The sequence below is a fragment of the Cherax quadricarinatus genome, chromosome 7 (genome assembly GCF_038502225.1).
Source record: "Cherax quadricarinatus isolate ZL_2023a chromosome 7, ASM3850222v1, whole genome shotgun sequence".
Taxonomy (NCBI): domain Eukaryota; kingdom Metazoa; phylum Arthropoda; class Malacostraca; order Decapoda; family Parastacidae; genus Cherax; species Cherax quadricarinatus.
In genome coordinates, this window is record NC_091298.1 from 10,057,427 (window position 1) to 10,069,926 (window position 12,500).

Below are 12,500 nucleotides of genomic sequence, written 5' to 3' on the forward strand. Positions count from 1 at the left end.
ATGATCTAGCACCATCACCTACAATGATCTAGCACCATCACCTACAATGATCTAGCACCATCACCTACAATGATCTAGCACCATCACCTGGGATAACACGTTTTACCACCTCCTACTGTTTTAGCCTCAACACCATATGATATAAGATAGTGTTCTAGCCTCAACACCATCTGATATAAGATAGTGTTCTAGCCTCAACACCATATGATATAAGATAGTGTTCTAGCCTCAACACCATATGATATAAGATAGTGTTCTAGCCTCAACACCATATGATATAAGATAGTGTTCTAGCCCCAACACCACCTGATATAAGATAGCACCACCACCATGTGAGATAAGATTAAGCCACACCTAAGCAACGAAAAATTTGGTGACGGAATGATACAATAAAAGTTACTTCACAAAGAGTGTGGTAAATATTGAAGAGGTGTACCTTGTAAAATTATTGGACTAAACAGTAGTATCTCACTGGAAGATTACTGTCTACCTACCTACAGTGTTTGACACTTATTTGACAGGACTCTAATAACGCCCTGGACGATTGTTATCTACCCACTCGCTACCTGTGTTTCACTGTTATTTGACAGGACTGTTGTTGCCCTCCCTCCTGACTGACTGTTGTGTACCTACTACTTATGTTTTACACTCATTTGACAGGACTGTAATACTTCTATAGAGAAATACTGTCTATAGGGATGTAGTACTTTCTTAGATGGTTGCTGTTTACCAGCTGCTACTCAGACTACTCGACTCGTCGTGGAAATGAGAAATGGTTAAAGAAGAATCAAATGGTTGATAATAATTAAAGAATTATAAGAGACATTATCAAGAAGTCCAGAATATTCATAAGTAGCAGTAGGGTAAATAAACAAGTGGCTCGGCTGGGTTTTCAGTAGAGCCACAGTGACTTTAGGAAATACTTCTTGATTCTTAGTGTAGTAAAAGCTGAGGAATGAGTGGAAATGAACTGCATTAACATCCTTAGAAATAAGTAGGATAGGTAATAAGGGGCTAGGAACCTGCACACAGGAACACACACACACACACACACACACACACACACACACACACACACACACACACACACACACACACACACACACACACAACTCCCTGAGGTATGGAAGATGGCAAATGTTGTCCCAATTTTTAAAAAGGGAGACAGACATGAGGCACTAAACTACAGACCTGTATCACTAACGTGTATAGTATGCAAGGTCATGGAGAAGATCATCAGGAGGAGAGTGGTGGAGCACTGGAAAGAAACAAGTGTATAATTGACAACCAGCACGGTTTCAGGGAAGGAAAATCCTGTGTCACAAACCTACTAGAGTTTTATGACAATGTGACAGAAGTAAGACAAGAGAGAGAGGGGTGGATCGACTGCATTCTTTTGGACTGCAAGAAGGCCTTCGACACAGTTCCTTACAAGAGGTTACTGCAAAAGCTAGAGGATCAGGCACACATAACAGGAAAGGCACTGCAATGGATCAGGGAATACCCCTGCGGGGTTCCACAGGGGTCAGTCCTAGGACCTGTGCTGTTCTTGGTATATATGAACGACATAACGGAAGGGATAGACTCAGAAGTGTCCTTGTTTGCAGATGATGTGAAGTTAATTAGTTTAACCCTGCCAAATGCAAAGTCATGAAGATTGGGGAAGGGCAAAGAAGACCGCAGACACAATATAGTTTAGATGGCCAAAGACTGCAAACCTCACTCAAGGAAAAAGATCTGGGGGTGAGTATAACACCGAGCATATCTCCTGAGGCGCATCAATCAGATAACTGCTGCAGCATACGGGCGCCTGGCAAACCTACGGATAGCGTTCAGATACCTCAGTAAGGATTCGTTCAAGACTCTGTATACCATTTACGTGAGGCCCATACTGGAGTATGCAGCACCAGTTTGGAATCCACACCTAGTCAAGCACGTCAAGAAACTAGAGAAAGTGCAAAGGTTTGCAACAAGACTAGTCCCAGAGCCACGGGGATTGTCCTACGAAGAAAGGTTGAGGGAAATCGGCCTGACGACACTGGAGGTCAGGAGGGTCAGGGGAGACATGATAACGACATATAAAATACTGCACGGAATAGACAAGGTGGACAAAGACGGGATGTTCCAGAGAAGGGACACAGACACAAGAGGTCACAATTGGAAGTTGAAGACTCAGATGAATCAAAGGGATGTTAGGAAGTATTTCTTCAGTCATAGAGTAGTCAGGCCGTGGAATAGCCTAGAAAGTGACGTAGTGGAGGCGGGAACCATACATAGTTTTAAGGCGAGGTTTGATAAAGCTCATGGGGCAGGGAGAGAGAGTACCTAGTAGCAATCAGCGAAGAGGCGGGGCCAGGAGCTATGAATCGACCCCTCAATCACAAATAGGTGAGTACAAATAGGTGAGTACACACGCCGAAACTGCTGTATAGCCACATTAGGAGGAAGACAACAGTCAAGGACCAGGTGATAAGGCTGAGGAAAGAAGGTGGAGAACTCACAAGAAACGATCAAGAGGTATGTGAGGAGCTCAACATGAGATTTAAGGAAGTATTTACAGTGGAGACAGGAAGGCCTCTGGGGGGACAGACCAGATGGGGACACCAGCAAGGAATACACCAACAAGTGTTGAACGACATACATACAGATGAGGAGGAGGTGAAGAAACTGCTAAGGGACATCGATACCTCAAAGGCAATGGGACCGGACAACATCTCCCCGTGGGTCCTTAGAGAGGGAGCAGATATGCTGTGCGTGCTACTTACCACAATCTTCAACACGTCCCTGGAAACTGGGCAACTACCTGAGATATGGAAGACGGCAAATGTAGTTCCCATTTTTAAAAAAGGAGACAGAAAAGAGGCACTAAACTATAGACCTGTGTCATTGACGTGTATAGTATGCAAAATTATGGAGAAGATTATCAGGAGGAGAGTGGTGGAGCATCTGGAACGGAACAAGAGTATAAATGCCAACCAGCACGGATTCATGGAAGGCAAATCCTGTGTCACAAACCTTCTGGAGTTTTATCATAAAGTAACAGAAGTAAGACACGAGAGAGAAGGATGGGTTGATTGCATCTTCTTGGACTGCAAGAAGGCCTTTGACACAGTTCCTCACAAGAGATTAGTGCAGAAGCTAGAGGATCAGGCGCATATAACAGGAAGGGCACTGCAATGGATAAGAGAATACCTGACAGGGAGGCAACAACGAGTCATGGTACGTAATGATGTATCACAGTGGGCACCTGTGACGAGCGGGGTCCCACAAGGGTCGGTCCTAGGACCAGTGCTATTTTTGGTATATGTGAACGACATGATGGAAGGGTTAGACTCAGAAGTGTCCCTGTTTGCAGATGATGTGAAGTTAATGAGGGGAATTAAATCAGATGAGGACAGGGCAGGACTTCAAAGAAACCTGGATAGACTGGACACCTGGTCCAGCAAATGGCTTCTCGAATTTAATCCCGCCAAATGCAAAGTCCTGAAGATAGGGGAAGGGCACAGAAGACCGCAGACAGATTATAGGCTAGGTGGCCAAAGACTGCAAACCCCTCTCAAGGAGAAAGATCTGGGGGTGAGTATAACACCGAGCATGTCTCCGGAAGCACACATCAACCAGATAACTGCTGCAGCATATGGGCGCCTGGCAAACCTGAGAACAGCGTTCCGATACCTTAGTAAGAAATCGTTCAAGACACTGTACACCGTGTACGTCAGGCCCATATTGGAGTATGCAGCACCTGTTTGGAACCTGCACTTGATAAAGCACGTCAAGAAATTAGAGAAAGTACAAAGGTTTGCGACAAGGTTAGTTCCAGAGCTAAGGGGAATGTCCTATGAAGAAAGGTTAAGGGAAATCGGCCTGACTACACTGGAGGACAGGAGGGTCAGGGGAGACATGATAACGACATATAAAATACTGTGCGGAATAGACAAGGTAGACAAAGACAGGATGTTCCTGGGAGAGGACACAGAAACAAGAGGTCACAATTGGAAGTTGAAGACACAAATGAGTCAGAGAGATATTAGAAAGTATTTCTTCAGTCATAGAGTTGTCAGACAGTGGAATAGCGTAGAAAATGACGTAGTGGAGGGAGGAACCATACATAGTTTTAAGACGAGGTTTGATAAAGCTCATGGAGCAGAGAGTGAGAGGGCCCAGTAGCAACCGGTGAAGAGGCGGGGCCAGGAGCTAAGACTCGACCCCTGCAACCACAAATAGGTGAATACAAATAGGTGAGTACACACACGCACACACACACACACACGCACACACACACACACACACACACACGCACACACACACACACACACACACACACACACACACACACACACACACACACACACACACACACACACACACACACACACACACACACACACACACACACACACACACATACACACACACACACACACACACACACACACACACCATAATCCACACTAGGACAAATTAAGCAGCAGGTGCAGAGTAGATAAGGGTATCCTAACTAGTCTCACTGAAAGCCTAGGAATTGAAATTAGGTTTACAAGAATACAAACAACACTGAAGATATTAATAGCTATGGAAACTACAACTACGATAATATATAAACTGAAATTTAAATGTATAACAAATAATTATTAGAGGCTGTAATAAAAAAAAGTTGACAGTGTACTTAAAAACAAAAATACTATAAATGAACAGAAATAAATAATGAGAAAGTACAACAGATCTGTGAAGCACAAATTCCTAAGAATAGAACCATAAAGCAAGCCGAGTACACACCACGACGCTCAATGTTAATGCATATTAAATACTGAGAGGAATGATCCGAGTCAGAAATATGAGGAGACAAGAACTACACTTTCTTAGGGAAATTAACTTAATGTAGTCAGATGAATAACTAATTAAGTTTGGAGCCTATTGACTACATGAAGATCGTTAAGGCTGCATGTAACCTGTACACAACCAGTTAAGAATAATATATTCCTAAAATTAGGATTAAAGCGAAATATTTTTATTATATATTAAGAGATATATCTCTCAATGTACATATTGTACAGAGAGATGGTTGGGTAATAAATACAAGAGGGTCATTAAGAGTTACATAACTTGCTCACCACCAGTAAAAAAATTTACAGTACCTAAAATAGAGCATATACTCTGAAAGAGGGAGAAACGTCTCTATAAATATATCCCTAGAAGACAAAACTCGGTAAATGAAAAAAAAAAAGGGGAAAGATATTTTTTTAAATTTTTATGCGAAATATTGATGAAGAAATCTTAACAAATCTAAGGTATAATATGAATAAAAAAATCGTATTATAAATAAGATAAGGTTTAAGAGAAACTACTCATTTTGGAGAATTATTATTATTATAATCAAGGGGGAGCACTAAACCCATAGGATTATGTAGGCATTTTGGAGAAGAAATAGAACAGGAAAGAAAAATGGCGGTTAAGCAATAATAAAAGAAAAAGTACAAAACAGTTAATATCAAAATTTTAGTAGAAATACAAAACAAATAAAAGGAAGAAGAAAAAGAAATGAAAAAAAAATGATAAATGAGAGAGTGTGTAATAATCTTCTCTTGAAAAATGGCTGTAAAAAGGCAAAAAAAAATAATTGTAATAAGTGATTTTTTGTCATAAAAATAGACCGTGGAGCATGTGAAGCAGTGAAGGTAAATAACTGGTCAGCCAAACTCCGTAATGTAATCTAAGATTAATTTGCACATCAAGATTTTAGGAAAGCCACTCTAATGAGAGAAACTGCAATGTCAATTAAAAAACTTGACAATTGCTGTAAATGAACAGGAAAATTTCCTCATAACCTGCTGTAACACATTTAAAAAGAGTGATCATCTTCTTCTGAAAATAACTTATGCTTTTAAACATGACATAAGAACATAAGAAAGAAGGAACACTGCAGCAGGCCTATTGACCCATGTGAAGCAGGTCCATATTACCTTCCGGCTTAGCCCAATGACTCACCTAATCGGGTCAATGCCACTTAAGGAAGGAGCACGGCATCAGACCTAGGAGCACAAGTTAGTCAGGTTCAACTCACACCCACCCACACCCACTTATGTATTTATTTAACCTATTTTTAAAACTTCGCAACGTTTCAGCTTCTATAACGGTACTCGGGAGTTTGTTCCACTCATCCACAACTCTATTACCAAGCTAGTGCTTTCCTATATTCTTCCTAAATCTGAATTTTTTCAACTTGAAACCATTGCTGAGAAGAAAATAAACGAAATGTAATCAGGAATGATTTGCTTCCATTAAAGAAAAGATTTAATACAGTGTCTCCAAGAAGCCAAATGTTACAAAAATATTACATGACATATATAATTTATTTATACAATGATTTCTGGAACATCAGTGAAAATGGAATTACAAAATTTATTTCCAAACTGGGAAATTATTCAAGAATAAAGAATGATTTAATAAAAGATTTTGATTAGCCATAAAAAAAAAAAAGGATTTGAACCATTATCGGAGACGTGGCCATCCAAACTCAGTAAAATCTCATACACGCCAGAAATGAATGTACATATGCAGAAGAAAATAAAGGTTGAAACATTGAGAAAGAAATAACAGACAGGAGCAAGATGATCCAACTTTACTAAATTTAATAAAAATGACATTAAGTGATACTACAAGAAAAAAAAGCCAAAGACGACGATAAAACTCCGTTTAGGGGACGAGGAAAGGTGTAAGACACTTTATTTGAAGCTTCAGAATATATTTACAGAAGAAGACTTCGTAGAAATAGGCGACAGTGAAATACCCTAAGAGGAACTAATGACTATCACTGGATAATGATCAAAAAGCAACTGAACCAGACGTGATAGGTAAATAGACACAAATACAGCATTATGCGATCCTTTACTGACTACGTTTCGCCCACACAGTGGGTTTTATCAATTCACAAACTTGATAAAGCTCACTGTGTGGGCGAAACGTAGTTAATAAAGGATCACATTATACTGCATTTGTGTCTGTTTTCCATCGCGTCAGTTTGTTATACCATTTATCCGCAGACATGATAGCACAATGCACTATAAAAGAATATGGAGGAAAAACAAAGCTATCCACTGTACTCGGTATAATTTTTATATACAAAATAAAGAAAGGAACATACGGGTTCATGACTCTCGGTCCATGCGGGTAGCAAGACCACCATGGTAATCTTTCATTCACAAGGGTTATAAATAGGATGGTTTTCCAATCGGCTCTACTCTGTGGCATGTTTGTATCAGCAGCACCAACTGACCTTACAGTTTCATCCTACACTCCCGCAGCTTTCTTGAGTCTACAATTCATTTCAGTTAATAATGAACGACTGCCGTTCAGTACAACTTATTTTTTTCTAGAATTTGACGCTAAAAGGTAAATTTCATACAAGTAAATAAGTCGTACTGAACGACTGTCGTTCATCACAACTTATTTTTTTTTAAGAATTTCATACAAGTAGGTAAATTATTAGGCCGGGACATCTGGGAAACTTGTGCCTATATTTATAAACAAAAGTAGCAGTGAAGACCCTTTCTAGCAAAGACTTTCCTCCCTGATAATTTAAAGTCTAAACACTGATAAAAGTAAAGCGAATAAAATATCTGAATTACCCCAAAAATAAGATAGTTATCAATTTTTTTCGATCATCAAATTCCATGACAACAAATCTTTTTAACTAATACACAGGTCAGATAAATTATTAAAAGAATAAATGGATAGGCAGACAGGTATCTACGGGTCACCATGAAAAAAAAATTGTCTCCGGAATTTCATACAAATGAAATAGAGCCGAACTCATATGCTGCTTGGTAGCCTACAAAAAAAAAAAAACTTCCAACTTAAGGACTTAAAATAAAAATCTCAATGTACGTTATGTCAAAACTGGATTATGAAACGTTGAAAACAATTAAAATGACCTTCAGAGCGACAGATATAGTTTTGGAGTGGTTGGTGCAATTATTTAATAAATGTATGGAAGAGGGTAAGGTACCTAGGGATTGGCAGAGAGCATGCATAGTTCCTTTGTATAAAGGCAAAGGGGATAAAAGAGAGTGCAAAAATTATAGGGGGATAAGTCTGTTGAGTATACCTGGCAAAGTGTATGGTAGAGTTATTATTGAAAGAATTAAGAGTAAGACGGAGAATAGGATAGCAGATGAACAAGGAGGCTTTAGGAAAGGTAGGGGGTGTGTGGACCAGGTGTTTACAGTGAAACATATAAGTGAACAGTATTTAGATAAGGCTAAAGAGGTCTTTGTGGCATTTATGGATTTGGAAAAGGCGTATGACAGGGTGGATAGCGGGGCAATGTGGCAGATGTTGCAGGTGTATGGTGTAGGAGGTAGGTTACTGAAAGCAGTGAAGAGTTTTTACGACGATAGTGAGGCTCAAGTTAGAGTATGTAGGCCTTAGACAAGGATGTGTGATGTCACCGTGGTTGTTTAATATATTTATAGATGGGGTTGTAAAAGAAGTAAATGCGAGGGTCTTGGCAAGAGGCGTGGAGTTAAAAGATAAAGAATCACACATAAAGTGGGAGTTGTCACAGTTGCTCTTTGCTGATGACACTGTGCTCTTGGGAGATTCTGAAGAGAAGTTGCAGAGATTGGTGGATGAATTTGGTAGGGTTGGCAAAAGAAGAAAATTGAAAGTGAATACAGGAAAGAGTAAGGTTATGAGGATAACAAAAAGATTAGGTGATGAAAGATTGGATATCAGATTGGAGGGAGAGAGTATGGAGGAGGTGAATGTATTCAGATATTAGGGAGTGGACGTGTCAGCGGATGGGTCTATGAAAGATGAGGTGAATCATAGAATTGATGAGGGAAAAAGGGTGAGTGGTGCAATTAGGAGTCTGTGGAGACAAAGAACTTTGTCCTTGGAGGCAAAGAGGGGAATGTATGAGAGTATAGTTTTACCAACGCTCTTATATGGGTGTGAAGCATGGGTGATGAATGTTGCAGCGAGGAGAAGGCTGGAGGCAGTGGAGATGTCATGTCTGAGAGCAATGTGTGGTGTGAATATAATGCAGAGAATTCGTAGTTTGGAAGTTAGGAGGAGGTGGGGGATTATCAAAACTGTTGTCCAGAGCGCTGAGGAAGGGTTGTTGAGGTGGTTCGGACATGTGAAGAGAATGGAGCGAAACAGTATAACTTCAAGAGTGTATCAGTCTGTAGTGGAAGGAAGGCGGGGTAGGGGTCGGCCTATGAAAGGTTGGAGGGAGGGAGTAAAGGAGGTTTTGTGTGCGAGGGGCTTGGACTTCCAGCAGGCATGCGTGAGCGTGTTTGATAGGAGTGAATGGAGACAAATGGTTTTTAATACTTGACGTGCTGTTGGAGTGTGAGCAAAGTAACATTTATGAAAGGGTTCAGGGAAACCGGCAGGCCGGACTTGAGTCCTGGAGATGGGAAGTACAGTGCCTGCACTCTGAAGGAGGGGTGTTAATGTTGCAGTTTAAAAACTGTAGTGTAAAGCACCCTTCTGGCAAGACAGTGATGGAGTGAATGATGGTGAAAGTTTTTCTTTTTCGGGCCACCCTGCCTTGGTGGGAATCGGCCAGTGTGATAATAAAAAAAAAATGTATATATATATATATATTTTGCCAATACGGATACCTTTCCTATATTTTTTATTTTTAAAATCATAATGATTATGTTCAATATATAAAATAATGCCTGTTGCGCAGTTGATATTAAATAATACAGGAAGGTTAAATATTAAATAATAATTACATTATATATATATATATATATATATATATATATATATATATATATATATATATACATATATATATATATATATATGTATACTCACACCTGGAGTCTACCTGAAGGGTGTTCCGGGGTCAACGCCCCCGCGGCCTAGTCCTTGACCAGGACTCCCGGTGGATGAGGGCCTGATCAACCAGGCTGTTGCTGCTGGCAGCACTTAGTCCGACGTACGAACCACACCCTGGCTGATCGGGTACTAACTTAAGGTATCTATCTAGCTCCCTCTTGAAGGAAGCCAGGGGTCCATTGTTTATTCCCCTTATTCCTCACTATTCGACTCTCTTGGGCTCTGGACACTTAGTGTTTCCTCTTAGTGTACTAATGACGCAGTTACTTTTCATTGGGGTATATTGCACCGCCTGCCCAGTCTTTTGCTTTCGAAGCGAGTGATTCCTGTGTGCAGATTTGGGACCAGTCCCTCTAGGATTTTCCAGGCGTATGTTATGATGTATTTCTTTCTCCTGCGCTCCAGTGATTCTAAGCGTTTGACGGAACTTGTATGTGCGGTAAAGGTTCTCTGTACGTTGTCTAGATCTACGATTTCACCTGCCTTGAATGGAGATGTTAGTGCACAGCAGTATTCCAGCCTAGAGAGAACATGTGATTCAAAAAAGGATCATCATTGGCTTGTCATCCCTTGTTTTGAAGTTTCTCATTATCCATCCTATCTTTTTCCTCTCAGATGTGATAGTAACACAGTTGTAATCCTTGAAGGTGAGATCATCCAAAGTCCTTCACGCTAATTTTGAGCTCTATTGTGTGATTAAAGTTTGTAGTATTCTCAGTTCTAGCTTTTATTCTCTCCAGTTTTCCATAACGGAATAGTTGAAATTTGTCCTCATTGATATAACATATATATATATATATATATATATATATATATATATATATATATATATATATATATATATATATATATATATATATATATATATATATATATATATATATATATATATATATATATATACATATATATATATATATATATATATATATATATATATATATATATATATATATATATATATATGTACATATATATATATATATATATACATATATATATATATATATATATATATATATATATATATATATATAAATATATATATATATATATATATATATATATATATATATATAAATATATATATATATATATATATATATATATATATATATATATATATATATATATATATATATATATATGTATATATATACATATATATATATATAAATACATATATATATATATATATATATATATATATATATATATATATATATATATATATATATATATATATATATATATATATATATACCTACATACATATCCATTCTTAGTAAAAGGTGTAAAATTTTTCAGACAGATAAGTAAACGTTATTTCTATTCCATTTAACTGTAGGAAATAAATTTACAGACATTTTCCATTCACCAGTTATTCATTACATAAGTCGTAACATTTTGTAGCTGTGTTTATAAATTATAATTTATTATTTTTGATGCAGAATGTAGTGCATTTTCATTACGAGTAAATTATGTGGAATCATTTTTCTGTATTTTTGGGTCACCTTTGCCTTGGTGGGAGATGCCCGACGTTGCAAAAAAAAGGATAATTATACTAATTAACCTGGCTGCTTATAAATATATTTTGGTGCAAAAAATAGAGGAGATAATAATGACAACTTTATTTATTAAAGTACGGGAAATGATCAGCAGTGGTGATTGACTTAGGAATTCTAGCAACTGAGGAAAATTGTTGCTTTTTTATCGCTAATAGGAAAAACATAATTGTCTGAACTTTTATAAAGGAAATAGTTATTATCATCGGTTTATTTGCAAAAGGAACAAAAAAAATACGAAAACGACATTAGGAAACACCTTTTTCTTATCTTTCAAGATCCTTTAAATGTATAAAAATTATATTTTTTAAAGAAGATAATTGACATAGGGGGCACAATAGGCTTGCATTAGGCCGTAGTAGTAGGCTTAAACTGGACCTGATGCGAGTAGGTCCATACTAGGCAATAGTGGAATGTTTGCTCTAGGAGGAGGAGTAGACTTGTCCTAGACCCTGTTGAGACTAGGCTTGTACTACACTTTTTTCCGAATAGGCTCCTACCAATTCCTGGCTTTTAAATAATAAATAATCTGATTCGTTAATTTAGTCAAGATCGATGATACGGTAAAGGAAACTTTCAAACACAAATAAAGTAGTATTTTCTTTCTAGAAATAATGCCATCATAATGAAAAAAAAACATATATAGCTTTTCATTTTATTTAACGTAGATTCAAAGTAAATCTCTATAATAATTAATTTGAAATAAAAAAAAGAATCATAAAACTTTAAAAGAATTTATTCAGAATTGTTTGGAATTTTTCACGATGGAATTTCTTCAATTAAAAAGATGTATTTTATTCTTATAAATTTCAGATATATTTGTAATGAAACAACTGTAATAGTCTTCAGAAATTATTTCCACATGGGTAAGAAAAAAAAATTTTTCTTCATGCTCTCACAAAAATTCCTCATTAAATATTTTGTTGCCATGGATACGAAGAAAGGAAATGTGTCAATTGAGAGACGTAGCAGAGATCTAAGGAAGGCAGAAATGAATGTAAAATTTAATGAAGAAAGAAGGAAAGAAATTGAATAAAGCAGTTGTTGACAATCGCAAGATGGACCCACATTCTTTATTCA